The following is a 6000-nucleotide window of genomic DNA, read 5'->3' on the forward strand; positions in this document are numbered from 1 at the left end:
ACTCCTGCTGTTCCTGATATTATAGTTCCTCCCTTACTGTACCATTTAATAAATCTCGTTTGTATTTTTAATTTTCTTAACATCACCAAAAAAATAAAAGTATTTTTCTGACAATTTTCCCAAAATTTGGAAGAAAGATTCTACTCCTTCCTCCCTTGCTCTTATACTTAACTTCTTTCAGCTAATAATTCTTACAGGCTGCTATCAATCAACATTTTTCCCTGAATCAAACTTTCACAGGAACTGCAGTCACCATGCATCTTTTCCCCTAAATTAAAAAGCTCAAATGTGATCATTTCTTCTGTTTATTTTAGGAATCAAAACCTCCTAACAGTTAGTTATTTATCAGAGCACCTTATAATCCTCTGAAGATATTTATCCTCACAGCCTAGTGGTAAGGTAAAGCACTATTACTGTTTATTGTTACTTTCTTACAGGCAGAGAGCTGAAGCACAGAACCAATAAGGCCAAAACACACACAGCATTTTTAGTCCTAGAGCACCTACAAAACTGGCATCTGGCACCAAATGTGGACTCCACAGACCCAGTACAGGGAACAAAAGCTCCCCCCCGACCCTGAAATTTGCAGAAATCTGAACAATGATGCCCTGAGCGCCAGGATGCTGCCTAACCCATTCACACAATATTCTATCACTGAAAAGAAGATGATCATAGGTATGAATTCAGAGAAAACCTCTGTCCCTTGCTTCTATTTCTGCACCATTTGGGGACAGATCTCACTGCTAGTCTAATTATTTGATGATGTTTTTCTCATCAGAAAGCCTTAGCGCCTGCCTAATATGCAGTCCATCCCCAGAACAGTGCAAACCAATGCGTGTACCTTTATCGAAAATGATCAAACATACCCAAAATTACATGCAAGATCACAGTTTCACTCTCAGATTTTCTTCATCCTGCTTCTAAGACTCCTGCTATACACCCACCTTGCAACAACTAAAAATATAGGTTCCTAAATGCTGCATAACTCAAATTTTCAAAGGGCCTTTCAAAACTTACCTTCTGAGGAGAACAACCAAAGGAACAACAGGCCTAACACTAGCTTCATGATAGGTGCCTCTATGAATTGATAATCCTGACGTGCTGTCTGTTAGACGTTAAGGCTGTGAAGAGAGAAGTTCTCTTCTTTGTCCTCCTTTATATTTTAACAAGTTGATAACTGAGCAGCCATAAAATTTATTAGCCTCTACCTTTGGAAAGCAAAGCGACAACAGTATCTTATTTCAAAGACACATGCAACCCCAGTTTTTAAATTGCCCCATCCAAGGGTCAAAGGAGTACAGAAGTGGCACAGCTTCTCTCATTTGTTCAGAGACAGCTGGCCACTTTTCAGGGGGACTCTCAGCAAATATGAGAACCTAGATCACGTGAGTCAGCTTCCAGCAGGGTCAAGGCTCTTCCAGGCAATACATAACACATTAATTTGGCATTAGCCTGTCATTACCAGGCAGGGAAAGAGCCTCTGTTCCTGAGGCAACAAGGGCAACTGAGCCCCACGTAACAGCCCACACCCCCCCAAAGAGGAAGGTTGTGCTCTCCCTCTTGTCTCCTTCCCTGCCTCTGCTCTTTCCTTGCCTTCAACCAGCCTCATGCTGTGCCTGTCTCTCTTCCACTAGCTCCAGAACCACCAGCTCCTTCCCCAAGCTGATTTGATTCACTGAAACTCCAAAAACCCAAGCTTAACTGGCTGCCAGAGAGGCGTGAAGAACATCAGACAGGGTGCAGAAGAGCATGGAAGGGTCATGATCGGAGCAAGGAGAGCAAGCCTCCACCCAGAGCAGCAGCAAGCTGTGGTGTAGGGCAGCACGGCTCTGCCTTGTGCTGTGAAGCCCTGTCCTACAGTGAGACAACGTAAGGGATGTGTCACCTCTCCTGTGTCACCTGAAACCATAAAGTTCCTTGATAGTGAGAGAAGCAGAGAATCGCTGAGGGAAGCAATGTGAACCCTTGAGTACCACCAGTCTCAGCAGCAGGCATGTTAAAGACCACCTCTACAGCTTCAGCCCATGGCAGTTCTCCTTCTGGAGAATTTTCCTTCTACTGGGGTATGCCTCACTGGTATTGGCCAAGACAGAGCACTGGTGGACAACCAGGATCAGTAACTCCACCCTCATTCTGCCCACGTCTCCCAAATCCCTTGCTACGACACTATCGCAGTGGCCCAGTCACTTCTGCAGATTCAAAGAGCGTGCAGAAATGCCAGTTTGACTGTGATACTACACTCCCCAGCGAGACTCCGCTACGCCTCAATTACAGGGTCAGGATCAAGCCTCTGAAGAGCAGCTTGCTGTCCTCGCACAAAACACCAGACTGCCCTCTGGTCTCTTCCAAGCCCATTGACACCCAGATAGAGCTCCTACATGCATAATAAGAGACTGCTTAAGTGACTAGCTTTAAATGCTTAAATAAGCCACTGATACACCCATCTCAGGCAGCCTAACCCATCCCTCAAAGGGCTATATATTTTGGCTTTCTGTTGTTTCATGACTGAAATTTAACATTCTTTGAAGGAACACATTGGAGGTAGATCTTATGCCCACTTCACTTTTTAAAAACCAGGAATGTAATATTAATTCTGAACATGAATAGGTATTATTCAGAGTGACATGCAAGGAGGAATCTGCATAGACAGGGGAAAATGTTCCTCCACCCCCTGAGTCTCCAACCTCATCCCAGCACAAACATACCATAGACCTCACCAGGGCAAGGGGCTGCTCACCTCAGGCACAGCAATATGTTCAAGTCTGAGATGGACGAGCTCATTCCACTTAGGGGTCTCACAACCTGAAACACGGTTTGACACCCAGGCTCTTTTGACCAGTAAGGTAATAAAAAATTAGAAGCTTACTCACTGTCAGGGCACCTCACCAGCCAGCAGCTCCCCTGCCTGGGCTGAGCTGAAGTGAAGCTCCCAGGCACATGGGCAGGATGAGGGAGGCCCCAGGTGAGGCTGGTCGGGGCCATTATCACCTGTCAGTCAAGGTGGCATTGCACAGTCTCAGCGTGGATGGGAGTTACCTTTGGTGGGTTTTGTCATTACATCCAAGGGTTTGTGGCTGCTTCACTCCTCAACAGAAAGCTCTGATTATCAACAAGTCTGAGAAACAGACTTCTTAATGAGCTGGAAGTGTTTTAAATCCCAGAAAGTCTCTTCCTCAATGTACACCAAGCAAAACACAGAAAGGAAGATAGCATTAATTCATACATTTGCCATAAACCACTGCTCCAAGAGTAAGAGTTTATCCTTTAGACACTATGACATCCTCCAGAAGGGAAACAGCATTAACTGCAAGGCTTGTAAATCTTCTGTAAGCACTCCTTCCCACCACCCAAGCATCAAAATGGCTCCTAGATTCAATAGCAAATAGCAAGTGGCAGCAAAGATCAAAGAAGTTTGCAAAAGGGAGAAGAGACAATTTTCTCTTAGATATAGATGGTGTCAGAGACAAATTAAAGCTTTTGCATTACTGCAAGGGCAAAGCTAGATGCAGCTACAGAAGACATGGAGAGCTCCAAACCATGAGCCAGCCCTCAGCTGATGGTACTTAGGAATATCCTAGGGAACTGCAGCCATGTAGCTAATTACCTACTGATGAACACAGGACATCTTGTGTCTGCTCTAAAGTGCCTGCTGCTGCTCAGGTGGGACAAGGAGCTAGGTGGGCCTTGTAGCTAACCCTGCCTGAATTGTGTGAGTCTTCTCGTCACCTGCCCTGGATGGAGAAGGCTCATAACACAACTGGCACAGAAGAGCTTTGTGTGGCAGTTGGTGGTAAAGAGCAGAAGTTTTGTGCCTTGGTATGCTCTCAAGCAAAGGACCTGTTTCACATGTCTAGGCTCAACAGTGCAAACACCACAAAAACAAAAGTCAGGTCCCAGTTACAGCTTTAAAGTAAGCAACACCCAAACAGATGCTCAAATGTTATGCACTGAAACATATTAGCCAAACTTCTTGGCCCATTGCTACATTTTTAGGTGGCTTATAATATACCTAGAGCTTCACCTCTCATACCTGGTATGAGAGCTATAGCTGGGAAAGCCAAGGGATTTTTCTAGCTTGTCTTTAAATTTTTCCTTATCTGCTCACATAAACAGAGCGCTCTCCTGCATTCCTTTTACTTATACAGAATATTGAAAACCGGAAACCCTGACAACATATCTAGGTCCTCACCTATAGGACCAGTGTTTTAAATTACAAATAATTAATCTATGGCTGCATGTTAAAAGAAAAAAAAAAACCAAACAAAAACAACCAGACACAAAAAACCATAGCACTCAACCACTCATAATTAAACCCAAGGTGTTTGTCACCATAAGCACAACCTTTTACTAAGTTAGGGAAGTTGCTCGTTCAGCTGCTAACAAGCAGAGGCCATATATCAGAGGATAATGCAATTGCATCCACAAAACTATCATATTACACTGACATAGCAGAAGACTTGTTGTGGAAATACAAAGCAGACTGATTCTCCATTTCATTTGAAGATACAGCCTGTCTGTGACTTGCCAGTGCTTCAGCTAATCCTACTGCCTAGACAAGGCCTTACAGCTTGAATTTTATATTTAGCAAGCATATCCCTGAATCGTTCCATCTATGAGACCCCCACCTGTAACAGGTAGAACATGATAGTGCCGTGAAGCCGTTAGGAGTAAATCATATGCAACAGTGAGACATTTCAAGTTTCCTCATGATGTTGTCTCATCACCTCCTGTTGCTGGTAAATTTAGTGCACGCTCTGGACCGAAAGAGCAGGTCTTCCTCCACAGGAGAGTTCAGGCGTGCAGCCGAGAGTGAGGAGATGAAGTGAGGCCAAGGGCAGCCAGGGACACGAATCACAGGGCAGCAACTCTGCAGCAGCAGGCAGGAGAGCTGCGCAGCTTAAAGGAGGCTGCTACCACCTGCTGGAGAGAACGCAAATACTCAAAGGTAAAGAAGACACCAAGCGTTAATTTACCCTTTTCGGGCAGGAGTCGGAAAGCACCACTCTGCATATGGTCAGGCTACTGGAAGTGAGCAAAAGGCCTTGTAATACTTGGTGCCTCCCTTAAAAAAAACCCAAGCTTCTGGAGTTGCAGACGAGGAGGATCTGAATTGTTTCTAGAATGGCTTTCAAAAAGAAATACCTGTAAAAACAAATGCGAACACAAAGTCTCAAATGCACTTCTTTAAAGTAAATTTTTCTAAGCTCAGTGCGTGACTGGAGCACTGGACTCTTCAGCTGGATATTCGGGATTGGCAGAGCTGCTATAGAGACCTGAGCCGTGGTGACAAATAAGTAAATAAACAAGGTCACCGCTGAAGTTATATCCACATTTTGGATGAGCCATGAAGCAGCAGCCTCCTGCAAACACCCAGCAGTAGCTGAAGGCAACAATATTACAATGAAACTTCAGATCCAATGTTAGTAAGTGAATGAAACTCAAAATTTCTTCCTTGTGCCTGCAGGAGGGCAAAACCTCCCACACAGATTGTTTGGTTGTTTGGCAAGGGCACAAGCCCTTTAGCCACAGACCTGAGGCTGGCACCAAAGAAGTAAAGCACAAAGTCCATCTCTGCAGGCTGTGCTGCCTTTGCAGCTTGTACAGCTGGCACAGGTCCCTCATGCCCCATCACCTGTCACAAAAATGTGGTGTACCCTCACAGCAAAAGCTGGAACTGCTCCTCACTGCCTTTTCTAGCAGCTTCTGGGCCTTTGACATAGGTGAGCTGCAGACCATGCCATAGCCTGAAATGCTCCCTGCTCCACAGGGGCAAGAGCCCCGGGGCTGTGGGAAGGAAGGGGGGGGTGTCCTGCTAGTCATTGCCCTTCTGTAGGCCCGCTCAAGCCAGCTGAGGGCTCTGAACACCCAGAGAACAGCAGACGTCAAGATTTAAAGAGCCTCTGCTAAAGACTCTCTACTGATTTTTCTGTAGCCTGAGGATTTGATTGAGTCTGTAAGCAGCAAGAAGCTGGGGACCAGATACTTCCCATGGCCCCATCT

At 45.3% G+C, this 6000-nt stretch overlaps 1 protein-coding gene across 5 annotated transcripts in view; it reads right to left on the reverse strand.

The window, feature by feature from the left end:
* The window catches only part of PLB1 (phospholipase B1), an 86917-nt gene extending 82184 nt beyond the window's left edge, over window positions 1-4733 (reverse strand). For 2 of the 5 annotated variants that reach the window (XM_009475089.2, XM_087775179.1), the window contains exon 1: window positions 2867-2926. The gene's annotated coding sequence lies outside the window, so the exon portion shown is untranslated. Of the gene's footprint in view, window positions 1-2737; window positions 2927-4625 lie in introns of those variants that run through there. The other 3 variants (XM_087775177.1, XM_087775175.1, XM_087775178.1) reach the window with 3 other exon arrangements.
* Window positions 4734-6000: the final 1267 nt, after the last annotated feature.

The sequence above is a fragment of the Nipponia nippon genome, unplaced genomic scaffold (genome assembly GCF_047370975.1).
Source record: "Nipponia nippon isolate SJK-2023a ecotype South Korea unplaced genomic scaffold, ASM4737097v1 scaffold_4, whole genome shotgun sequence".
NCBI classification, from domain to species: domain Eukaryota; kingdom Metazoa; phylum Chordata; class Aves; order Pelecaniformes; family Threskiornithidae; genus Nipponia; species Nipponia nippon.